The 27,518-nt window shown below is 39.2% G+C and overlaps 1 long non-coding RNA gene across 1 annotated transcript in view; it reads right to left on the bottom strand.

The window, feature by feature from the left end:
- LOC147601196 (uncharacterized) overlaps positions 1–27,518 on the bottom strand; it is a 60,108-nt gene that overhangs the window by 28,471 nt on the left and 4,119 nt on the right. The window contains exon 2 of the long non-coding RNA XR_015258074.1: positions 22,543–22,663. This is a non-coding gene — a long non-coding RNA (uncharacterized LOC147601196). The remainder of the gene's footprint in view (positions 1–22,542; positions 22,664–27,518) is intronic.

Genomic DNA, 27,518 nt, shown 5'->3' with positions numbered 1-27,518 from the left:
CCCAGCTTCCTGCACCTGCACATTATTGAGACTTGGAAAGCCAGACAGTGTCCTTGGTCTCATTAACAACAACTGTCATCAGGGTGTTTATCAACATTCTTCACACACAAAATCCAAAACACACTGGCTACTGAGAGGAAAATTAACTCCATCCCTGCTGAAACCAGGACAGATATGTTCAAGGATTAGTGCCACATATATTACAGAATTATATACTTACTTTATTATCATAGTCCCCCATCTGACCTGTTGAATCACTTTTTTTTTTTTTTTTTCCAAATATACTTGGCGTACAATACAGTATTTCTGGGCATATGAAGAAAGATATGTAGGCTACCAGTTTTCCCTCACAAAATATTCTGGATGTTATAAAATGCTACATTTGTGAGTTTAAAAATAACAAACATGTTTTTTTTTTTCCTTTTAACTGGAGTAATCTGTATCAAGAACTTAGAACCAACCCTTATTGTAGAAACCACATTGGATTAAATGAGTTTCATTTAGTATCTTCCACTCTTCTTGTACTCCTCCTTTTTTTTTGCTTTCATGAGTTTTTTTAACTCATGTTGATCACTAATAAGCTGGCTTCCCTTACACTTTTAAATGATATCATCAGACTGAAATTCAGTAAGTTGCAAACGCTGTTTGAAAAGTTATACTGTAATATCGATACTTGTGTATTAATAAAAAGCTTCCATTGAATTTCAGCCACTTTAGCTGGTACAAAATTCCTGGCTAAAGAATTCAGACAGCAATCTCTTTTGAAATTCTAATGGTTAGTAAATTTAACATCTCATAATCAAAAACAATCATAAGTATCTTTAAGATGAGAATTTTTTAATAACAGATAATACATTTTAATCAGATTTTAAAAGTATATCCAAGCTAAAAAAAAATTACAAATATCAACTCATGATCTGAAAGGGAGATTGCAGTGCAAGTGCATGCATTGCTATAAATGTCACAAGAACTATGGCTTGAATAGTAAGAATAATTCTCAGATACATGTTACTAGAAGTTAAATGTTTGTCTGCTGTGTTAGTGACTTTGAAATCAAACAAAAGGAAAGGCAAGCAAAAATATTTCTGCTGCTACACTAACTAAATGCAGAATTTACTTCTAGCACTGAGAGGCGCTGCTGCATAAGGTCCACGGGCTACTCCTGCTCACACTGTGAGGTGTAGTCAAGAGTAAATACCTGCAATACACGGATGGTAATTTTTTTATGCTAGAAGGTGTATGTATTATCTATATATATATATATATGTCTGAATTAATATTTTTCTTTTTTTCCCCCAACCCTGCCCCAAGGACATGGACCAGTTGGAGAGGGTCCACAGGAGGCCACAAAGATGATCAGAGGGCTGAAGCATCTATCCTATGAGGACAGGCTGAGAGAGTTGGGGCTGTTCAGCCTGGAGAAGAGGAGGCTCCAGGGAGCCCTTATAGTGGTCTTCCAGTACCTCAAGGAGGCCTACAGGAAAGATGGGAAAAAACTCTTTAGCAGGGCCTGTTGTGATAGGATGAGCAATAATGATCTAAAAACAGAGGGAGGTAGATTCAGACTAGATATAAAGAAAAAATTTTTTACACCGAGGGTGGTGGAACACTGGAACAGGTTGCCCCGAGTGTTGGTAGATGCCCCATTTCTGGAAACATTCAAAGCAAGGTTGGATGAGGTTCTGAGCAACCTGATCTGGTTGGAGATGTCCCTGCTGCTTGCAGGGGAGTTGGACTAAATGACCTTTAAACATCCCTTCCAACCCAAACTATTATCTTATTCCATGATTCTTTCAATAAAGAAAAACTCTTTCAGCTTAAAAAATACGTTTTCTTGAGTGGCTTCTGTATCTTCCTTCAGAAATGTCCTTTATATTAAATGAGTTATGGAAGGGTTTGTGCTGGACTGGCAATCTCAGAACTCATTCTGAAAGTTATGATGACACGAACAGCAAATCCTCCGTGTCTGAAGCTGTGTAAGTCCTCAAGCTGGTAACGTACATTAAAAGGAATTTTAGACCTATAAAGTCAACTCCATTTTCATGAGAGGATCTAAGGACAGAGTCACAGTGCTTTTATACTACGATAAACAGAGCGTGTTAAGCAATATTTTATTCCTTTATTTGTAAAGATGGAACTTCAGGAGGGGGCACAGCTAAGCCAGAAAACTACATAAATATTGTTAAAATTATTTATACAGGTAAGGTGACTGTTACTGGCTGGTACAACTTGTTCTCATTTGGCAAGGAGGTTTCCCAGTAGAGTCCACAGCAAGCTGAATGTGGACTGGGATGGAGCCAGGTAGGAATCTCAGGGAGGATTTGCAGATGAGGAGGGTGAATGCACCCACAAAACTCATTATCAGTACAAGACTAAAACAACCACAGCTCCAAGGTACAGCCAACCATGCATTGTCTAGAAAGTATAGGCTGGGCTTAGTACACTGATTTGGTTTTGCTCTTTCCCATCCTTGCTGTGGACACTCTGGAAATTCCAGAGATAAAAACATTAGATTATAAGATGATAAGTGGTCCTTATGGCTCTTCCAAGGTGCTTTTTAAGAAGAGGAATGGAAGTACAAACAGTAATTCACTCCTTGAAGAACGGCAGAGCAGAATTTATGTTTGTAAGTACTGATTAAGAAAGAAACTATCCATCTCTTCACAAGGTGTATGACATGTAACAATATGACAATCTGAATTAAATCGATTTACAGTTTGTCACAATTGCTCTGTATACCATTCTCCTAAATTAAAAAGCTAAATTAACAGCTGTGTCTTTTGAAACTGTTTTTGTTCATTAAAAAAAAAAAAAGCACAAACCATAAGAAAGAAAAAGGACATAAAATGTGTTTGTAAAGGCTCTTGTAGCTCTTGTACAGGCTCTTCGCATCATTTCCTTCAGGAAGAAATAAAGCAAACTAACACAAGAGAAAGCAGTAGTTACAATTGCAGCAATGTTTACTGCTTCCCACTCCTTGCAGATTGTTTAACAACTAAATTAGAGGAAGGATGTTCTTCTTTTGTCATCAGTGATGTTTGAACTCTAAAGCAAAACACTTTCCAAAGAAGTGACTTTAAGGGTATGGTTTTAAACACAGCAAAGCCGTTCCAATGGCAAGCTGCTGCTAAAATGCAGTCCTCTTCCCCTTCCCCACCCTTGGCCTTAGGCCTTGTGCTTTAGCTTGCCTGATCCTAGCACAGGCCAGTTAAAGAAATCTAAACTAACAGAAAACATACTACCAATTAAAAAAATACAAGCCAATACATTTTTGCTAGTTCAGCTCCCTTAGCTCATGCTTTGGGTGGTCAGACACGTGCCAGTGCAAGGGAGGGCATGGGAACAGGTGGCTGCAGCGTGGGGATGGGATCAAGTCGAGGTGCACATTTTGGCAGCTGTTGCAGCCTTGGCTTACGTGGGTCATCAAATCGAAACCTGTCCCTTTCTGCCTTCTGTTTCTCATTTGTGACTAATTTTTGTACAGACTTTCTCTCGTGGATGAAGAGTCTTTTAAGTTTTGTCCATGTGATTGAGCTCCTTCTCAGACATTAACTATTATAACACATGGCTATACTTAGCTGTCTTCAACTGGAAGATTAGCGTTGCTTCAAATACAATATTTTTGCTAGTTAACTTTAAGAAAAAAAATCAGTTCAAATCAAAGGACTTCGAGAATTTTTATCTGTATCTCTTTCCTTCTTCTTTTGCTACGTCAGCATCCCACAGATGATCAGGAGACTGTTTAGGACTTCCAAGTTACTCTCGCTACCTGCTCTCCAGACCTGTAAAGCAGATTACCAAGATGGGCCACCAAGATGCCTGCCCCACCTTCCAGTGCCGCTACTGGAGACGGTGCTGCATTGGAGAGGGGCCTGATCCAGCAGGCCATGCCCAGGTCCTCACAGAGGGCTCGCCGTCCTCTGGCAAACTCTCTGCTTTCCAAAAGGAGAAGAGGTATGAAAGAGGCAAAGAGTATTGTGACCGGAGGTTGAGAAGACACAAGACAAAACTTTAACATCATAACAATACAGTAGTGTGTGATAACAAGGAGTCGAAAAGCACTTTCAGCACGTTGTGTGCTCCGCAGGTGTTCAGTACACAAAGGTAAAATGCAGGGTGGTTTATATCCCTTTAGTATTCACATCCCATGCCTGTGAAAGCTTCAATTATCCCTGTGAGAGAGGGTTTTGTTTTCCTTTTAAAATCTTGCTATTCTTTTGGGCCTCAGGTGGCTGAAAGTTCCTGATATTATTTAATGTGCAAAAAAAATTTATTTTATCAGCTTAAGAGTGATAGCTCTTAAGAAAATGGCTCAGCCTCCTCAAGTAGATAATCATGTATAATTGTGAGCTTATAGAGTGGGAAAATAATGAAAATATGCAGTGGAACTTCACCTTTTTTAAACTTCAAAGTATTTTAGTTGTAATAATACTAAAGGTGTTTGTTGGAAATTCTACCTTATTTCCAATATACCCTTGTATAACTGTTTGCTACTGCAGAAAATTATCAAGACATCATCACAGCAGACCAAATGTAAGCCTTTTTTGTGTCTCTGTCTTCAGGAGTTGTAATAAAGTTGCGTATCCCTTCAGAAGGGGAAAGGTATACCAGCAGAGATGGCTTCAGAATTTGTTTTCAGTCATCAGCATTAAGAGTTTGGTGGAAAACATTCTGAATAATAATTAACTGATGATATGATTATTGCATTTGTGCGAGTACTTTGCTTTCCCATGAGCTGTCTTTAACCGCATTCCAGCATAACATTAGCTGTGTCTGTCTTCTGCTTTATTGTTCAAGTTCAGTCATTTCTAGAGCCACTGCAGAATTCATAATTGAACAACTCCCTGTAAACTGCCTTCTGCCATAATTAACACTCTCTCTGTGCTGCAAATATCATAATAAATCAATCAACATGCCAAAATTTGTTCAAATTACTATAATTCTTGTAACTCAAACTCTGATAATGGTCCTTCAAATTCAAAGACCATAAACAATGGTTAAATAAGAAATAATCTAAAGAAACGGTAGATGGAGGAAAAAGCTAATTTCTCTGGAAACATAGTGACCTTGCTGTATTCTATCCAAAACGTCTAGCAAGCGTAAGGCAGTGACTGTAGGTTAACCAACGAGCAAACCACATAGCATTTCTCTTTCACCTTCCTCCGGTATAAAAATTGTAATAATAATCTTGCTACATGTTGCAACTCCTACGTAACTTCCACTGGTGGTTTTAACTGTGTAAGGATCTAAAACACACATGCTTTTCTGCTAGTCTCTGGCTTTAAAAAAAAAAAAAAAATCAAGCCATGAGCAGAAATATTGTAGAAACTCCAGGTTGATCTTCATTATGTTTATAATTTTTTTCCTGTAGCCAGGGTGATCAGAAACTAACCTTTAACTAAAATGACACACAAGAATCCTTCTCTATCACTTCCAGAACCGGACCTTAAGAAGACAATGATCCTAAGATTTGTGATGAAATCAGCAGAATTAGCACAGCATGGAAATGTGGCATATTCGGAATATTATGCTGTGAAGATGGGAAACTACAGTGCAAGAGGTAAAAGCAACGCCACACACAGTATGGCAGTCACTTCAAGACTAAACATACTCTAGATCACAGGCATTCTTGTCTGTGCTGATTCATCCACGCACCACATCATGTCTGATTCTTTTTTTCCCAATTAAATAAAATGCAATCTTATTATCTGATTGTTTTTCTGGCAAGGACACTGTGTTTTCCTCTTGTGCTTCTTAAAAAGAGATGCAAATTCTTAAACAGCTGGGCATCTAACAGAAATGATCTCATTCTTTAAATCTGTAGCATCAAAACAAGACAGAAATAACCTTTGAGTGCAATGAATATTTTTGACAAGATTAAGGTCCCACGCAGGAAATGGAACACAGAATTGCTTTTAAAATCTTTAATATTTGTCTCTCAGAAGAAAGCTGAATTGAAAGGAAGAATGAAGTGGACTTAGAACTTTCTTGTGCCTGTTCCATAATTAAAGTTATTGTTGCCAGGCTAATTTATACTCATTAACAGCCTCTGCTTTCCGCCTTGACTGCATGAGGAATTTGACTGCAGGATGGAGTAAGTTTTTCCAGTAGCCTGGGTAATCCCTGCTCTTCCTACCCATCACTAACACCATTCTTTACATTAGTGTGGTTTTCAGCTGCACTTCAGATTTGAAAGCAGAACTCTTTAAGAGTTACTGAAATAAATGTCAAAATATTGTGACTAATGCTACAGGAGAGCTACAAATCACCATGCTAATAAAGTGTAAAGTCTAAAAAAAAATTATCTTTGTATTCCCAAGAAACTAGAATTTTAATACAAACCCTAAAGTATCAGGGTTTTTCAGTGCTCTTTGTGGCTCCATGAGCGCTGAGGCCCTCAGGAAGCAAGAGGAGCAGAGAGCAGGTATGTGTGCAACTTCCTGAAAGGCCCTCAGCTCCTGCTTCCTGAACACTGCTTAATACCACAGCATTAGGTGATTTTCAGAAGTGAGATGAGTATCGTAGTTTGCTTCCCTCGGGAGCTCTGGGGGTTTTTGGCTTGAGGGTTTTTTCCTTTTTCTTTTTTTTTTTTTTTTTTTTCCTGGCTCAGGAGTTTGAGTAATTTTTCTGGGTAAGCTGGAACAGACTAAAGCTCCAAGAAGGAGAGGAACAGCTGTGAATGGAAGAAATATTCTTGCTCAGAACAGGCTGTCTTTCTCACTTTCACTTGAAAAGTAGTTATACTTCAACACACGTGCCTGTGTATGCTAGCATATAATTTATTGTCGTACCAAACAGGATGCTTCAGTTTATGGGAAGAGCTGCAAAGGGCTTTAGAGCAGTAGGGCTGAAAGAGCTACACCCTTTGTGCAGCAGCCAGCAAGAACAGCAGCCAGCCTAGCATAAAGCCAAACTACTGGTCTTGGTTAATCTCAGTCTAAGTCCCACTAGAATCCCTGCAGCAAACAGTATTTGACAAACTCCTATGGCAGATCTGCCACGAAGGCTACTTACTACCTGACTTTCTGCTCTTTTCCCAGCATCCTGGCACTTACCCAGGCTATCAAACAGGGGCTAAGTGCCCTTGCTCTTTTTTTAGGGGAGAGAGAATTTAGGGAGGCAGGAATTTCAAGGCCGGTAGCCGTGTGAAGAGACCCACTTGTCATGTGGGTCATGGGGAACCACATCCAGCAATTTGTGTTGTCAGTATCCCATGATCTCAAGTGTCAGAATACCGGGCTCCAGATGGACAACAAACCAGCTGTCCTGCGTAAGCATTTCAGCGCCAGGCTGTCTTGTGCAGTGCTGTCACAAGCTCAAGACAATTTGGAAATGAGCTCTATAAATTTATATCTCTTATGCTCTCCTCACTCATTTCACAGTTCCCCCAAAGAGCTGACAAGATTGCTTGAAAATAAAGTATCTTTTCCCATATACAGATGCTGATAATGTCATAACTAATTAGAGCTGGTCAAAACCAAAACCACCGAGATTTTAAAAAATATTTTACCCTAAATCAGGACAAAAGGTAACATCTTTTTCTAAAATGAGAAATTCTAATATTTTAATTATAAATATAAAAGTTATAAAAAGGCACTGTAACACATAAGTGAAACATTTCCTTCCTTAACACATTCACCTCTTAAGGAGGCACAACAAAACCACATTCACTTGAATTTTATTTTTTTTTATTTTCCACTGAACAGTCATTTTCTTTTTTTTTTTTTTCCTAACCTGACATTACTCCATTTCAGGGAGAGGGTATTGAAATAGAGCAATCTGTTTCAAACACTATCACCAGGCAGCCACCACACTAAGTTCTTATCAAGCACCTTCTGTTGCTGTGGTCTACATCTGCACAAATAGATATCCCCAGCTTGAGCTACCGTGATGGGAAATCACACCCTTTTGTCGACCAAGAACGGCTCATATAGATAAGAAAAGGGCAGAGCTATGACCACAAGCTGGACGTGCTTTGCCAGACCAGGTTAAGCAGCTTCATGCTCTCACTCAAAATGGTCTATGAATGAGAATATACCAAACGTTTTGTCATGAGAAAAACTTTGCAAGCAATTTGCATATTCCAATTTTTTATGGTTTTCTATGAATCAATGCCTTAGAAAACATACAGTTTTTCACATAACCTCTTCTGTAAGGAATTCTCTGAAGTATTAAATGTGAATGTGACAAAACTTCAAATGCCTCAGTATGTTGCCTCAGTTCCAGTCGATTATTTCACTTTTTTCACATATTTTCTGGAATTGTTCTTTCTCAGCATGAGACCCTGAGACACTACTTTGTACCATAGCTCACCTGTCCTGAAAAATAGTGACTGGCTTCTCGAGCAGCTTCTCACTGACTAAAAGCTCCCATAGGGACATCTTCAGTGGACTGCAAATCCCACTTAACTACCATGAACTCCTGAATTAGGAAAAGCTTGCTGCAACAGCGAAAAATGCTTTTTTAATATATTCTTAGATTTTAGAGACAGAAAGACCTTATGCCAGCTTTTCTAACTACCCATCTACCAGAAGCCTTTAAATGGAAAAGCAAAGTTTTCGTAGTCTGCGAGAGTCTCTTTTGCTCAACAGTTCAGAATTCAAGTCCCTCCTGCAGGACCTTCAGTCTGGTCCCTGCCCCAACCTCCCTTTTTAAATTTCAAGCTGCATCTGAATACAGCTGAGCTGATCCCCTTACCACCATCCCGGGCTCAGGAGAAGAAGAAGAAGAAGGAAGGAGAAGTTTCTCACCCAAGCAATTATGAAAAGGGATGTTTTGGCTGTTGTTCTCTACTGTGTTTCCAAAGTAAATCTTCTCCTCTCTTGATTGTCTGTCTGTTCCTATGCACCCTGGCAGGTCTACCTGACTGACACCATCTGTTATTCCTGTGCTCGGGGAAAGAAATTAGTCTCTTCAGTCTCTGTAGGGAACCATATAAAAACAAATGCTGAAAAACTAGCTGCTGTCTCTAATATACTGCAAAGGCTTAAACCAGTGATATTTGTATCTTGAGTTCCATTAGATTTAGGCTGTGGGCAAATGCCCAAATCTTTTTCCAAGTTATTGCAAACATCTGTTGACAATAAGTATGTTACATGAGTATCCAGGATGTCTATGAGGAAGAGGTGTTAAAGGAACATTTCTACAGACAGACGTTTATAATACATCCTTGGAAACTTGTAGCTGAACTACATTTGCTACCTTGACATAACTTGTAGATTTGTTAGCCTGAGGCCTGAACTTGAGGGGAAAAAAGTCTTTTTAAAAAACAAGAATACTTTCAATGTTTAAACAAACAGAGTAAGAATTGGTTGGAACAGGTGAACTATGACTGTGAAAATTAAACCACTCTTACAGGAGTCCTTCTCTACACTTTGTCTTTTCATCCAGGATATAAGATTGGTGTGATGCTTTAAGTCAATTAGATTTTTCTCTGAACTGATAAAGAAGGGTAAATCCTTAAGAAAAAAAAAAAAAAAGAATATTAGTTAATTGTACCAGAATTAACTAGCTGGATTTCATGAGGAAACTTGCTGAGGAGCTTGAAAGGGTTTTTAATAAAATGGGTACTGTAGTTTCTGGGAGCTAAAAATAATTAATGAGTGCTTAAAGCTTGAAATCTTAGATCTTATTAGTAAAAAGTCTGGAGGGTGGTGACCTACAATAGCAGTTACTAATATTCCTACTTCCTTTGCTTTAAGGAGAAATATCTCCATAGCTGTGAAATCTGCAGCTTAGAAAATTCTTAAATTACATGCTGTGGCTGCCTTATTCAAGCAAGAGTTGGTTGACACTGCCGTAGTAGCGTCAGAAGCTGTTTCCTTCATAAAACATCTCTCTGATTAGACTGTGGGCAGATATCTTGGCATTAAAGCTATTAGACTGTGGTTGATTTCATTGAGTTTAGGAGGACACTTTCCTTAAGCATTTTATTTCTTCTTTCAGACACTAAAATTAGAAATAAACACATACTTATCTTTCTTTAATCAAGGCATATTGTGAAGGACCTCCAACACAGCTCTTATAGTTACTCTGATCTTCTTCCTTCTCATAGGGGACAATAACCTGATGCTTCCCCAGCAGACATCCCCTTGAAAGAGACCTTGAACCTTTCTCTGAAAGATCTGTTCCTACTTGGTGTTGTTAGATTAATTTTCTCTATTTCAAGATAGCAGTCTTCTGTGGGTGACGGGCTTTCCTGCCTTTTCTGTTATTTTTTTTCCCTACTACTTCCAAGCAGTGGGACAAAAGTGCTAAGTCACAATTAGACATGCCGTACCACGCATCACAGATTTTCTGCCAGCCATAGGAGAAGATACAGACTTAATGTCTTTCTGTCTGAAGATGTCTTCATCACTGCCCTGAACTAGGTACTAATTTATATCCTAGAAAATCAATATAAAATAGTAAATATCAGAGTGGCATCATATTTACCTTGCATTTATAGCAATACGTATTACCTAGCAAGGTGCAGGGCAAAAGGAATAGATGTCCCCTATACCGCACCGACATAGTATTATTGTGCTAAGTGATTTCCAGATGTAACATCTAAACGTAATGCAATTTTGAAGGTCATTATCACGGTCTGCTACAATGGTGGTAGATGCCACACAGTCTTTAAAAAAGTACAAGCTACCAACAGACACTACGTTATCATTAGTGAGCAGTTTGGCTAAGAGATTTCTGTGAAGACTAAAAATGGTAAGTACTCTCTAGTCATAATTAACTCCAGTACTGTGGACATAAAGGTCAAAACTGAAATATCTGGCAGACTCAGAGACTGACTGCATGTTGCCGTGACCTAATTCTATCCAACTTACTACAGAGACTTCTTTATCACAACCAGCAAAATGATTCAGTTACATTGGAAAAAAATCTGGTGATTTCTACAATTTCTGTCTTGTGTAAGAAGAGAGAAAGTAAGATCTCTGAGCTGACTATCATCACCACAGTGAACTTGTATCACCATGCAAATGCTATCCAGTGGCAGAAACCACTTCCTCACTCACCTTAAAGTGATTGTGATAAGCTAATTAAGTGTTTTATACTCCGTTAGATGATTGTCTGCCTATGTGTAAAGGAGATTTCATGTCTTCGAGGCTGGCAGCATACATGCACACACTTCAGTTAACACCTTCTCACTAAGCAAACCCAAAGCTGCCTCCGGACACAAACTATTGCAGCCAGACTCCAAGCATTGGCCTCCAGGCAAAAATGGAGGCGGCAACTGGTTTATGTACGGAATTAAATTGTATTGGTCTTAAGCCTTCAGTTAAGCTTTCCTCTGAAAACTGTGGAAGGAAAAATTGAGTGGCTTTTTTTCTTTCTTTAGCTATTACGAATCGATTCTATAGTTCCACTGCTATGTGCCTTTTTCCTTGTCTTTCAGTTTAGCACTGAAAGGAATGGTTAACCAGAGAGTACCCATGAGGCAGGGATTACCGGCCATCTCCTTCACTTTAGTGACAATCACGCGCAGCAAGTATTTTAAAGAACAACACTGAAGATGCTACATCATCGCAAGTAGATATAAAGGCTTACTTTGGGAGCAGCTGGGTTTGCAGCCCCAGCTGCTTATCGATGTGTGCAAGGAGCTATCGTTTTAAAAAAAGTGTGAGATTTACTGCCATGGAGATGCCACATACACGTTCCACTTCCACAAAGAAAACCACAAACAGCCTTGCTGATTGCAAAACTACGGAGAACAGTCATTACTAATGAGGCTTTGCTTTTTTTGCTTTTCTGTGAAAAAAGTCAGCAGATCTTTTTTATTCACAAGCACAAAAGATAAGGTAGGGGAAGATGCTGACTTCCAGACTCTGCAAATGCTAACAGAAAATATAATCCAGTGACAGGTAATTTATTTATGGTCATTCTGTTGTGAAATCACCATATTTATTTCCCACCTTTGTGTGCGGATTAGATACTATGCGTTCAAGTGGCCTTAACTGTAGAAATAAGCTGAAATAATTCAGAGGTGAATTAAACTGTCCTTGAAAGTGCCCATCATCTTGGTATACGAGAACCCATTAACACAGTAAAGGTGGGATGCAGTTGGGAGGGATGAACTTTAGAAGATATTTAGTTGAAACTAATGGAAGGTAGGTAAAAAGCCTAATTGGAAAACAATATGCTAAGAATAATTATTAATGGACCACTGTTAAAATTGAGGGATCCATCAAGCAACATTTTTCTATCAAGCTGGAGGCTACAGCAACCTGGCCCAGGTCTAGTTTCAGTCAAAGTTTGAATTGCAACCTGGATGACAGACTAGAGAATGTTTCTATTAAATTTGCACACAATATTAAACTGCGAGGGACTGAAACCACATTGGCTGACAGGATTTCAATTCAAACAGATTCTGACACATTGGAAACACACTCAGAAGGTGATATGAGAGGGAATTCAGAGGAGGTGATGCAAAGCTGTACACTTAGGCCATGTTTCCACAATCACAAATGTGAGATCTGTGCTTTCCTCAATCACCTACCATTACTACCTAGCTCAGTAGCAGATGTAATGTTTTACATCATCATTTGTAACCTATTACTGCATGAGCAACACATCACTTTCACCTCTACCTTCACCTCTACGTCAAGCAGCAGCAGAAGCAACAGCAGCAGGCTGGACATCTACCTGGAAGTGGTCAGAGAGGTGTTGTGAAGAGACATGGACCCATTTGAAGTACATTACATTAATCAATGCAAGTAGATGCAGAAAGGGACAGTGCAATCGTACAGCATTCAATGGTACTAAATCTGGGCTGCTGTTGTCTTGCCATCTGTGGGGCTTCCTAACTACATTCCCATCCTTTTATTTTTGCTAGCGCTGCCTGCTTCTAATGCAACCACACGCTGTGACAATTCAGGGGACTGACAGCTGGCTCCACCAAGAAAGTGATTATTTCTCAGCCAGAGCAGCCCTCAGAGCCAGCTCACCATGTAATTGTATGAGTTTGTGCAATACCGGGGATAGCAACACACATCTGGGATTGAGTGGGATGGCAGGACCACAGCAGCCCAGATGTGATCAGCTTCAGGTACCATAGCACTGTAAAGAGAGAGGGGACTCAATTAAAACTTCTCCATCAAGAATTCACTCTAGCTATGAAGATAAAGGAACTCCCACTCCATCACCATCTTGTCCCATGAGAAAAGACATGTCTCATAGCCATGAGATGAGCTTCAAACATGGGAGGATTGGCTGTAGAAAATGCGCTTGATTACCTGAGGGCCAGAGGAATGGCTCTTAAAAGGAAGAGAGTCAGATTTCAGACTAACCTTAACAGGATTCTGCTTCTCTGCTGTGCCCTGCATAGTATTTCCAGGAGTAAAGAGGAGCAGATGGCACAAGGCACAGAATGAGAAGCCCAAACAGAGCCACATTCACCACCTGTGCCTGCCACAGCTTGCTCACTCACCCGGGATAAATGGGAGGGGCAAATGGTCCAGAATGCCCTGACTGACTATTTTATGCAAAATCCCTGACTGCTGCTTGCTGTGCTGTGAAATTATGCATATGCTGGAGTGAAAGCAATAAACAATTGTTTTCTGCAGATCTTGCTCCCTGTCTCTTTTTTTAATGCCGCTTTGCATCCCAGACCCGCAGCCTATGCCAGACCAAGCACAGGGCTGGCATAGCCTCTATCCCAGAGGCCGTTATTTCATTGATTATTCCCAACACTGTCTTAATAGCCCCCCAAATTATTATTGCAACTCTGTTAAAGTGTAACAGAATTTGTTAAAATGTAACAAAGGGCTGAGCTACACAAAGACAATGGCAGTTCTGAAAGACAGGCTGTATGGGCAACAGCAACGGTTTAAATCCCAGATTTACTGTGTCATATCATGCATCCTGCTGCATCCAAACCATCTAGTGACCCTTGCAATCTAATGTTCCTCAATATAAGGTATTTTTCAGCACTACAGGGAATCTTATTCTTCTGGGAAAATAGATCATTCACGGCACAGATGCTGAGGGCAGCCAGCATGGAGGAAGCTGCAGATGTGCAGAATGTGGCAGACAACGCAGTGGTCTCTTGGCCACCACCAAGCCATGGCACAGCACAGCTAACACTCCATCATCTGCTCTTGCTTCAGGAAAAGCATAGAAGATATGATCACCTGGACAGAATCTGTAATGAAGCAATAAGAACAATTGGAGGTGTAGAAACATAAGGAAAGACAGAAGAACAAGGGCTATTTATTCTGTGGAGGAAAGACTAAGGAAAGCCTCATAATAGTCTTTAAAATTTTCTCATAGTGAGGAGCAGAGCACTGAAATAATTGCTTGCAGTGATTATAGTCTCCCTCACTCTAAGTTTTAAGGAGCTGCTCAGACCAGGCCCCGTGAAGAATGTGGTAGTAGGATCTTGGGATGAACTGCTGGGCTGTGCCACCTCTGCCTAGTTTTTTATGATCTTATAATTCATACACATCATTGCATTTGCATTCTAGAGTAGACAAACCAATAAAGAGATTCACTAGATACAGAAGAGGACTACAGGGATTTAACTAAGAATATTGCTGTAGTCAAAGTCCCTTCTTGTTACACTGAAAGGATTCTCGCTTAGAAGTCAGAGGCCCAGGCAACTCTGCAAGCCATACTACCAAAGCCGTTCCTCTTCAGCTTTCAAGTTATTACTCAATTACTCTTTTAATTACCTTTATTATAATTTTTACTCAAATAAAAAAATAATTACTCTTACTTACCAAAACCAGAAGGATTTTATAACTTATATTTGTATAAATAGAAGACATTGCCACTTATTTGGGCACTATTCTGTGGATTTGATACTATTAAAACACATAAAGTTCTTAATTCAGCTTTTCTTAAGTCCTTCAGTATATCGCACTAACAAGTACCCTCTGGGAAACGCTTCTGAAGGCACCCCCTGCCTTTTAAGACAGCATCAGAATGGTTCCCGTAATTATTCTGTCAGTCAAACCCATTTTACTGAGCTACCTCCACAGTCTGATTTTACTACACCAAGTAATAATAGCAATGAAATAGAAGATCAGCACAGGAACTGCTTCAACAATCCCTGACTCCTCACTTAAATCCCTCTATGGAAACGTTCATTTTGCTAAGCTTCTCCTCTTTTTGGTGGTCCTTTAGCAAATACCTGGGACTTTTACTGGTGCACTTGTGTACCTGAATCTCATTGCTTGTTCCATTTCAACTGCCCAGGTGTGCTCACACAGTGCTACAAGGAGGAGGAAGTCCACAAGCAGTCCAGGTTGCCGCCAAAAGGACAGGCTGAAATGTTGTTCAGTGCCCTGCTATGGCTTTTACTGCAGTGGTGAATGACAATGTAGAATACAAGTTACGCTCACCTGATTCCAGATTTTGTGGTGGTAAAATGAATCCTGGGAGAACAAACATCCTGCCACACTGTAGGTTCATTCTGGATCTCATTAATATTCCCTATCCCTGCTTCCAAACACACACTCTTACTGCCTTTTCATCCAAAAGGTTAGCCAGTTTACTGGGTTCTAGGTAGGTCATTCCAGGGAGAAGGCGGAGCTGACGGCGAGGCAATTACTATGTTTCTTTCTCTTATTTACAAACAGGTTCTCTTTCTCTAAATACAAGAAAAATCAAAATAATAGTACACAATTTTACAGCTCCTATCCCCACATCTCCCCCAGCCAAAATCTGATTAAAAGTCTTTCTTTATCAGCTTTTTCTCAGGTCATAGTACCAGACTTCTATGGGTGTGCCCCATTCCATATTTATTTGAGTGATGTTTCTGCCTTCTTTTGTAAAGACAGGCAAAAGAACAAATTCCTCTGCTGGTACATGCTTTATTTTGGGTGGAATCTGCTGTTGTTTCAGCTGCTTTTTTTCCATTGAAGTGTTTAGTAGCTTCTTAAAGTTGTTCTTAAATGAAGACTCCTATAATGCTCTGTACATAACAACATACTCACCTTTGCTGAATGTGCTGATAAATACTGATTTTTTATTGTAGTACAGGACTTCAGGCCAAGTGGAAAAGAATATAATAAAGCAATTATTTTATTTTTCATCCAAATTTTGCAGAGGTTTCAAATATCACAGAGTCATAGAATATGTTTAAATTAACTTTGTAGACTGTACTTCCTTTGATCTTTGTCTTCTCTTCTGTTTATTTATACTATTTCAGCCCCTCCAGCAACATCCAATATATAATAATTTCCTTTCTGTTAAAATCTACCATTGTATAATATTTATACCAATGCCTGTTTACTACTGTTTTAGCTGAAGATCACCATCACCACCAACCTGAGAAAGCTTAATTCAAGAAGTTGTCAGTGCAGGCTAGCGATTAACAATTTAACTCACAGAAATTAGGAAAATGAAAGCAAACATGGCTACACTTCAGCTACGTAATACACACCATGCTGCATGAAGTGAAAGTCAAATAATTTATTATTTATTTTGCATACAGAATCAAAATACTCCTAATATAACAGCATTTTGGATAAATACACAAGAGAAGGAGCCACCAGAACTGTATTTCCCATTCATACTGAGTCAATAAGTCTGATTCAGTTGGAGGCTCATTTCCAGTTTGCAGACTCAACAGACTTCCATCCTAGTGGAAGAAAGGCTAACTGCATGTTTTTCCAACAGAAAACTCCTCAGAAAGAACAAATAAGATCTCAGGATTTCTGAGATCTTTAAAAAATTAATGTGTCCTGCCCATCCAAAAGACAGATGATTTCTTAGTCTTACTGGGCAGAGTTATTCTTTCCTTCTCTCAGGTCGAAAATAAAAGTGCACTGAGAGATTTTATACCAGAATGACTGTGGTATGCAATGTCTCGGCTAGCAAGGAGACAAGAGAAGCTTAGAAGATGAGCTTCCAGTCAGATATTCAGTTTTGCTATAGTTCACCTTTAATACGCTACTCACGCAGGCATCCATCCGTCAATACAGTTTCACCACGGCCTCCCCACAGTCACACCAGTAAGTACATCTTCTTCCTCTGAAACAACACTTTGCTGTATGTACGTTTCATCTGAAAAGCTTTAAATCATCAATGTCTTGTCTCCTTAACCCTAAAACATAGTCTTTCATCAAAGCTTTGTTGGCAAGTGCCTCAGGAGACATACAGTAAATCCACTCAGATGAAAAAAACAGGTCATCCCACTGTACCTTGCACTGAATCATTGCACACCTCCCATTCCTGGGCTTCAGATGCAAGTACATGTATGTGTTTTGCCACTCCATTACATTTTAGCTATTTTCCTTTTATAAAGTCAGTCCAAAGCATCACCAAATCAAAGTTCTCCCTTGTTCTGATGATAGGTTTTACAACTTCTTGCCATAAATGAAAGTTTTGTTATAAAATGAGGTCATGAAAGGACTGCGGTATTAGGTCACTGAAGAGCTCATATAGGGCCTGTTATACAATGTCAACTCGTCCAAGTGAGCTACCAGTAGCAAACCACGACAATGGCAACAGTAACGATAACGATGCTTCACTACCTCACAGTTGTTCGAAGTTTTTCCACAAAACCAGCACTTTTCATGCAAATAGGAACTCAGAACCTGCTAATAATAATTTATGAAAATAACATACTGTTTTGCAACAAACAAGCACTATGTTAATGCACCAAGTCTAAACACTCTTTTGGACTAGACAACGATCTCTGCTGTACTTCTGGAAAAGCAGAATTGCAGAAAGGGGAACTGCACCAGCTTAGACACAGGGTCAAACAGTGGCACAAATGAGAGCTCAGTGCCTCTGGATATATTTTATCATTGCTGTAAAATAACAATAATTTATGGTAACATGCGACAGAACCTTTCTTTCCTTTCATTCTCGTTCCCAGACTTTTCCAGACGGTGATTGTTGGCTATAGCAAATCTGAGCTAGCATCACACAGCACTGGGGAAAAATGGAGGATTATAACAAATAATGCACATAGGCTGTCACAGGGAACTTAGAAAGAGGATAGAAAGAGGTTAAGCACCAGCAAGAGGTCATTTTGTGGAAACAGAAGTGGAAAGCACTGAGTTTAGTCAGCTGATTATTTATCTCGTATTAAATTTTGCTTGAACATTTGGCTGTGGGATACAAAAATGCTAATGTGACTCTGTGGATACTCTTGAAAGCATAATAAATTTGAAGAGTAGATAGATAATCTCATAGAAATAAATACTTTGGACCATGCTAAAATGGCACTCATGACAATACCACTTAGACATTAGAGATATTACAATAATTGGTTTCATGTAAAACAGATAGCTAAAGTCATTGCATTAGCTCCCAGGAGTATGCTAGAATACATCATTGAAGATGGGTTCTTTAATTGAATGCATATAGGAATAGATAGAACAGCTTGAGCCATACACAGTATGGCACAAACCCTAACAATTATGGCTACAATTCATTTTGCACACCATCCCATTCCATAAAATAGCTTGCTTCAAATTTAAAGGTACAGAATCCAATCTATTTGCTTAAGTGGAGTTTTACACTCTTTGAGGAAGAAAACATATCATCCTGCTTTTTACTAAAAAGAACATAGTATAGTCCTGGAGCAACATAAATAATAAATCTCTCTCTTATGCATTTATAAAGAATCCATCAGTATGATACATATTTAACATACATGCACTTTAAATTTCATTATATATGTATGTGAACACTAACTCCACTTTCTGAGTTTCCACAAATTGTTGTGTATAACTGGTTTATAAATATGGGCTAAGTATTTTTATTTTTGTTTCTTTTTGAGTACACTTAGAGAAGCTCAAAAACTGTTTGTAGTTATGTTTATCCTTTTCCTTCTTAGGGAAAGTGGTATTTTTCAATTTTTTTAAAAGGAGCTGCCAATATCTAGACTGTTTTTTGGATTAAGTGCAGGAAATGAAGAATTTTCATTGGTAGAGTGTATGTACCCTGTTCTGATTTTGCAGTTGTGCATGTGGAAAAGTAAATACAGAGCTACTCAAGCCAGAAGAACCACAGACCACTGTGATCAAATAAACAGACATCCTGCATTAAAGAACTTCCTCCAAACTTGTATTTTTTTCCCCCAAAAGACAGGTATCATAAAATGAATCATCTCTACCTTTGGCCAAAACCAACTGTGCACTGTAATGGCTCTCTTATGAGTGTTATCATAAGACAATAGCTTTGGAAATAAAAGTGCTGTGTTGTCTGTTAGTGTAAAGATAATGGAAATATGTGAATGGAAATCATGTGACTTCCTTGGAATGTTGTATTAAATCTCTTGATTGACTCTCATAAGTTGCTTTCAAATTACTGCACTAATTCTTTTTCCTTGGTTAGAGGGTTACTCAACAAGTTTTCCAACACTTAAAAAATGCTTCAGAAAAAGTCTGAGCTGCTTTCAAAATGGCATATGTGCTTCGAAGCATATACTGGAATTCATTATAAGTTTTTGCAGAATCTGTTATTCTCTTACAGGACAAAATTAGATTGTGAAGCCACAAATGTCAAATTAGGTTGCTTGCAGTTTGCATCCAAGTAGCCTCACTTCAGAGGTGTTCAGAAACCACACACTCTATTCACAACTGTGAAAGCTGTGATGAGACTGTTCTTCTGAAATTAATTTCAGACTGCGTTACATTATTTATAGATGCTGTTAACCTAAACCTAAATGAACCACACAGAAATAATGATCAAATCTTGCTTTTTTAATTAATTAAGATAATCTAATTCAGATGAGTGAGACTGGACATGTGGATAACAAAGCAAGAAAGATTTAGACTGGGATCTGTACGTTTAATAAAAAAAACTGTTCACATATTTTCAATTTAGGCTAGGAAAAGCTAACAGTCAATTTACAAGTTGAGCTCAGAGAGCCTGAATCTCCTGGGCAACCTCCCTGTTGGTCCCAGGAGGGAGTGGGTTGCATCAGCTCTCAATCCAGTGAAGATACTCTCCATGATGCACTATTCATGCACATGGCAAGTACGGGCAAATTCTCATGCTCAGCTGACTCTGACCCACACGGACAGTCTAGTTGGGTGCAGCCAGATTTTCTTCATGTGCCGCTACTGGGGATGCTAATGCAGAGGAATTAAGGGGCTGCCTTAGGCTCCCTACATGCATCACAATAAGCAACTGCACTGCATACAAGCACTGCTGTATTTGAATTCCTAACGGCAAGTCAGTTGTCAGGCGTTGTTTTTTTTTTTATTTCCTTCATATGATACTGTCAATGTTAACGTTAATATAAATGAATAATTTTTACAATTATTATTTTTAATCAGACAAACTTACTAGCTACTGCACACCAAGCAACATGCTGGCATCTGATTTGTTTCTTTTCATTGACAATACACTCATAGCTTTTTGTGCCAAGGCATGAAAAGTTCATTACTGACAGCACAGGCTATTCCATGTCCTTGGATTCTAAGCGTCGGTACTTTGTTGATGGACTATTTAAACAATTTTTGAGGCAGTAATCTCTTTTTTTTGGTTATTTTAAGGCATATCATAATTGCGTCCCCTTTTTTTTTCCTCTCTAGACTTTAACACTGGATTGTTTTCTTTTTTTCCCCTGAGCAGGGATGGCACATTCTTTTAGCCACTGAGAACTGTGTACTCACTAACACTTTTCACTACCTCTTATTCATTAGATAGTGACACCAAAAGAAAGACTGGCAGATACCTTAAGAGAGTGAGGGCAACTCTGCTCAAACACAAATAAAGCTGATGTAAAAGGACTGAACTTTGTGGCATCCACAAGTCTGTACATTTCTACCGAAGTTCGTCACTGTCTGCCACTAATCCTATAAAGCCTGGTAGGGATCAGCTGCTGCTAACTCCAATGAAAGAGGGTCTTTGTTACAACACCCTTGGTTTTTTGTACATATTGAAGACCTTGTAAGCCTTATTCAGATTGTCTGTTACTTACCAAACATTAACAGTGTATATAATTCAGTGCTTCAGACAAATCTGTATTTTTCTCTTTGTTTTTTTCCTGTTACTTCAATTAATCAGAAATGTTTTTATTTACAATTCATGCTTATGATTTAATTCTCTATCCACAATAAATGCCTCATAAACAAACATTTGATTTTTTTGGCCTTCTCTTTAGTGGCAAAATAATGATTGACCTGATAAAGTTCAAAGCTAGAATGTTTTGCCTGTAGTGGATTTCTTATTTCCATTATAAATGTTATCTTCAAAGAGTTAAAGTTAGTTAGTCACGCCAATCCTCCCTGTTTAATGAAATTATTTTGTTTCCTTAAACTGTGTTTAATAAGTAATAAGGGAGGCTGGAAAATTAATACACATCTTGCTGTATTGATTTAGTTTTAGTTCATTCTGTTTTCTCTCTGAAGTCTATAAGCCTTCAGGTCCTATCTAATCTATTAATTTCTGACATGCACATCTTTCTACTGCCTAAGCGCCTTTGCTGTTCTTGAAACAGCCTCAGAGATGAATCTTTATGCTTTGCTTTTTCAGCTGTTTACCATTTCCCACATAATTTTATTATGTACTTCAAAACATTATAATTGTACTCTAAGAAACTCCATTATCATATCAAGTCTAACTTAACATTGAACAACATTATCCAAGTACAGTCCCTGCATCCATTGCCCTGCAACTGCAGGAACACTGCCAGACCCTCCCATGAATTCTGAAAGTGCCTGGCAGCAATTTTGTGCTCAGGACTGCATTTTAAAATGGATAGCTACTAGTGTTGGAGGGTAATGACTTAGTAATAGGTTGTGCATAAATAGGCAAGATGCAAGCAAAGTTAAGACTGCAGTGCTATGATAAATGCAATGAGAGCAGACTGCATAATTATTTAGATGACAGGATAGGAAATACAAGGGTGTGCTTAAAACCCACAAAATGCTAAATTCAAACCTACAGAGTGCAGGGCCACTGTGACTGAAACGACCAGATTTATCGAAGTGAGGTGTCAGGCTTAGCATTAGTTAACATATTTAGGATGAGCTCAACAGTTTGGGAGAGATCCACATTCAAAAACAGGCTCCGAAACATGATGCCATGAGGGAAAGGATGAAGAACCAATCTCTGTGTATCAGTCTCACCCCTTTATGGGTATCAGACACAAAGAGATGGGTAAGCATATCAGCAGTTAAACTGACTACATGAGAACTTTTTATTTCATTTTTCTCAAAGGAAATTTAAAATGTCTTCTTAGATTAACCTTGTTTTTAAACTGGAATCAGAATGTTTCACTTTCAGAAGCTAAATACCAAGGGAGGTTAGACTGATAGAACTGGTGCAGAAGACACAGCTGTTTTTGAAGTCCAATGACTACACCATTCTTACAGTCATTCTCAAACCTATTGTCTGTCTCAAGGGATTTTAAAACACAGGGTAGTGTTTTATATACTATAGTAGTGTTTTATATACTATAGTATAGTACTATACTAGTGTATATTAGTGTACATTAGTACACTGTCGTATCTCCCAAATCGTGCTTACATGTTTTCTGGAAGACTGCAAGAATTCAGGTATGCCAGGAACTGTTCTAATAACTTCGCAGTATGGCTGATTTCCCTCCAGGACCCGTGCTGTATTTTTGTACTTTTAACTTACCACTACAGATGTGAAAAGCTGACCCTCTCAACCGAGACGCACCATGCTCTGTTTTTCAGTGGGGTTGTTCTCAGTCTTGCCTGCTGACTATGTTCAGTTGCACCAATTACTTAAACATTTCCTGAAAAAGAGGGACAATGTCTCAAGTCTAGAGGGCAGAAAACTCACCAAAGCCATAGATTTGAATTCTTGACTTCTGTATCTCAAGACAAACTCCCTGATGTAAAAGAAACATTTCCAAACTCTCCAGATGTTGACTGGTTATAATGGAAACTTAAGACAGACGGATTCACAATACTAAATCCACTGCCCACCAGTATGGAAGTGCTTCCTATTTGATAACTCCACAAAATCAGATCCACAATTGAACCAAAGCTTTGTAACTAAAATCCTGATACGCAAAACACAGTCTGCAATGGAAGACCGAATGGCTGCACCAATACTACCCTGTAAAATCATCCTAAGAGACAGCATCAAGGTCAAATCAACTAACTCTGATTAATCCAGTGACAAAATACCCCTACATCAAATGTCAGACACTTACACGCACACTCATCTCAGCCCAAGGCGGCTAGCTACTCTAAACCTGCCTTCTACACTGTGCTTTAGAGAAGACTGACTGTTGTGATATGCTGCCTCAATTCCCTTTCCCCAAGCACGAGCAACTGAGAGAGGCAATGGTTACACTCAATTTGACTGTGCGTAACCAGCAGACATTCGTGTTATGTTGCTTTCCTAAGATAACTTGCCTGGATAAGGCACTATTTCCTCACCGACTACAAAAGGAAGAGGTCTGCTCTGAGACAAGGTTCTTCTTGCACTGGACTCACCCTACAGAAGTTTTCACCTACTGCTGTCTTAGTATTTTTTACAAATTTGTGTAAAAATATGTAAGATTTCACCCCTAATAGTCATCTTAGCAATCCCCAAGAAAAATTTAAGAATTTTTTACTATAAACTTTTTTCTCTGTCATTACCCATATCCATTGAGCCTGCTGTTGACAGCTCAATAGGAGTCAGCAGTGTGCCCTGGCAGGCGAGAGGGCAAATTGCATCCCGGGGTGCGTCAAACACAGCATAACCAGCCAGTCAAAAGAGGCGATTATCCCGCTGTACTCAGTGTTAGTGCAGCCTCACCTTGAGTACAGTGTGCAGTTCTGGGCTTCACAGTTTAAGAAGGCTCTTAAGGTACTCAAATGTGTCCAGAGGAGGGCAACAAAGCCTGTGAAAGGGTTGGAAGGCATGTCCTATGAGGAGTGGCTGAAGTCCTTGGGTTTGTCTAGTTCAGAGAAAAGGAGGCTGAGGGGCAACCTCATTGCCCTCAACAGCTTCCTGAGGAGGGGACATGGAGAGGGAGGTGCTGTTCTCTTCTCTCTGCTATCCAGTGATAGGATACATGGGAATCATTCAAAGTTGTCCCAGGGGAAGTTCAGACTGGACATTATGAACTATTTCCTTACTGAGAGGGCGGTCAAACACTGGAATGGGCTTCCCAGAGAGGTGATCAATGCCCCAAGTGTGTCAGTGTTTAAGAGGCATTTGGACAATGCCCTGAACGACACGCTTCAAGCTTTGGTCAGCCCTGAAGTGGGTCAGGCAGTTAGACTAGATGATCACTGTAGGTCCCTTCCAAGTGGAATAGCCTATTCTGTTCTATTCATATAGTCATAGTGCCGTGCTACACAAACTATGTCTTCTCAGTATAACCTGAGGTAATTACCTTCTCCACAGGTCTCCTTCCTTCCTGAGAGTATCCTGAGGCCTGGGTTGGCCCAAGCTGTACAGACTCCATAGGCTCTTTCCCTACTACTCAGAGCTGCTATAACCACTTCCCCCAGGCATATGCAGGGGGGGAAGTGGTTAAGTCTGAAATGCCAAGCTAGCTGAGTAGAAGTGTCAGGAGCACCTGCAGAGCAGGACCTTGCTCAGGCAGAATTCAAGAGCTGAACCATGACCTGTGAAGGGAGCTCCTTTCTGCACTGCCTAAGGCCTGACACGTCCCTCATCACCAAGCAGTTGTCCCGCAGAGTAAACTAACATTTCCTATCACTTTCCATGGACTCCAGATCAGCTGCAGGCAAGCAACCTATGCATCAAAGGATGGTGCCTGAAAGGCATCCAAGGCAGCCAGCTCACCACCGCCAGATATTCCCATTCAGGGCAGGTGATCTGGTATAAGTTTCAATAGGTGAGGCAAGGACTTTACCACACAAGGATAGAAGAAGTTAGGCTAGAAGACTTATTTTTGTTTTAAAATGTATTCTCCGCTTTAAAGGTCATCATATTTTATTTAACACATATTCATGAAGTACATGATCACATATGCTTCACTTTTAATTGGAAGCCTGACTCTGGGAGATGAAATAGAGAACTGAGAATCTTTTGTTAAGAGAATCTTTTATTGAACTCTACTTTGTTTTGAGCCATGCTTCATTGCAATGGGAAACATTGAATTTCTATGCTTATTTTCCATGTTAAAACCAGGTGAACTTCAGTCTTAGTTCCCTTTTTTTTACAGTCTTTCTTTCTCTGTCTTGCTCAGGCCTTAACCAGATGAAATTGCATTTAATTTCTTAGGGTTTCATAGTATTCTAAGTTGTCTTTTTGAAGAGAGACCACTTTCTAGTTTCCAAATTCCAGTGGGGCAATGGAGCACTGTTGTTTTCTGAACTGACTTTCAGAAGTCTCTCCTTGACAGCAAATTTATGACAGAAATAAAGGTGCTTTGTGTTTGACAACAATATAGGCTTCCCCCCCCACCCCTTTCTAAAAATCCTTGAATCCAAGAACATTCCTCTTGTCTTTTCACTTTGTGCCCAAGGGAACTAACGTCTCAACACAATTCAGTTGTCTTCCCTGTAAGTCCTGTCACCCGAAACTTTGCTGATTCTGGGACTGAACTGTAATTCTGTAATTTCTCAGAAAATAAATCACCTTATCCCAAGTTATACATCAGGGAGCTGATGCAACAGAGCACAGTGTACTGAATATGGTCTGGCAAGTGCAAAAGTGGCCCACAGACTGCTGATCCTGATGATTTTCGTTGGTGATCTAGAGCTGTAGGATCAAAGTAAGATCAAAAAAGACATGTCTACAGAAAAGCAGTCTGTCTCCATTGTGTTTATCTTATTTAGGCACAGCTGAGCTGCCAACAGGAAGGACGTAGTGCAGGGTGACATGAGGCTTGAGAAGTGACCCTCCATGATGTGGTGTTTATGACTGCCTAAGTACTAGGAAGACTGAATTTCCCTCCCCTGATGTAACCTGAAAGGTTGTGGCAGTTAGGGATAACGACAAAGGGTGAAGTAGCAGGCCATCCGGGGGAAACACAATCTGTACAGCATGAATAGAACTTTTCTGGGACTGTAACAAGATAACTCTTCAGCAGTCCGAGGTATCCCTGAGGGCTTCCCATCTGATGCACGTTCTAGAGATGGCCCAGGGGCCTGCAGCTTGATACACACAACACAATGCAGCCTGAGGCGCCATGAGAGGGGCAGCACTTGAGGGCATCTTGAAAAAGCTGTGCACACATATTCAGTCTGACCCAGCAAAATGAACACCGGATTCCAAAAACCTGAAGCATTTTTATATAATACACAGGAATACACACATTGATCCAAGGCATACCTTACAAATACTGTGATCATAAGATATTATGATACCAAATTCAAATTAAAAGAAGATGTTGCAGTTCTGCTGAACCCTAGTAAGCAAAATCCCACTACACAGAAATGTATACTGACTCAGTCCTGTCCAGTTTTACCTTTTAAGTAGCATACTTCCCCGCTACTGGTCAAAATAATATATTTGGGGAGTTCTGAGGAAAACAGCACAAAATACCAACACAATGTTTTCTTTCTTGCCTTTGTGTATATGCTACCACTTCAGTTGCAGGTGGTGTTGTTCTCCACTATTAATACTAGAGAAAATAGATCTTTGTAAATTCTCCACAACAGTCTGTGAGAGCAATGCAAGAGAACACAACTACATGGTATGAGTGGCAAAAGCACGTGCTTGTAGTAACGGTTCCCAAGTAGGCACTTCCAAATGCAAAAAGACCTTAAACATATACTTTTCTGAACTAACTTTTTTTTTCATTTGCAGAATTTGCAGTTATTTGTAGAAATAAATCTCTGGAAATATACATATAACAGCAAGTACATTTTAAAATATAAATTATTTTCAACAGAATAATGCCACAAATTCATTCTTAAACAGTAGACACACTTGCTATTCTAAGGCTGCTACATGCTGTAATTGGTATCATTAAAACATGAGTTAGACCTCCAAAATCACAGGAAAGACTTAAAAATTAAAAAAAAAAAATTCTGCCCTTTTGTGGATTTGTACCTTCAGAAATCATAAGAAGCTTTTCTCCAAAGCTGTGGGAACTGATTTTCAAAAGTGGAATCTGTTTTGAAAGTGTTTATCTGAACTCTGAACACCAGGGATTGATATGTTAAGAAAAATATCGTAAGACTTGGGATAAAACAACAGAATTCAGTACTGTTTTATTTATCTGCTGTGATTTATATGTACTACATAAATTTCTGAGTTTAACATCCACCCGCCTGAAAATTGTCATCCAGTAATTAGCTGGACAGACTACATTTATTTGCATGCTTATTTTTAAGTTCAAAGATAAGCAATGAGAGTAATGAGGTTTTCTATGAATCATTTTCTTGTTGTGTTCTCTCAAATCACCTTTAACAAAATTAACAAATACACCTCAGAATCCTTGTAAATACTGAGTACATACAAAGAAGGCGAAGAAAAAAATATTTCTTCAAACTATCTGAAGCTATCAAAGAAAGAAATTCTATGAAAAAACACTGATATCAAAGAAAGATAGACAGAGCAAATACTATGAAACAATGTTATTGAGCTAGTCAGTGAAGGGCAATAATGACATGACTGCTGTGGAAAAAAAAAAAAAGTTCCTTACACATTCTAAGCCCTATCCCAGGCAGCTG

Source organism: Chlamydotis macqueenii, chromosome 3, assembly GCF_036417535.1.
Source record: "Chlamydotis macqueenii isolate bChlMac1 chromosome 3, bChlMac1.mat, whole genome shotgun sequence".
NCBI lineage: Eukaryota > Metazoa > Chordata > Aves > Otidiformes > Otididae > Chlamydotis > Chlamydotis macqueenii.
This window is presented reverse-complemented; position numbering and strand designations above follow the sequence as displayed.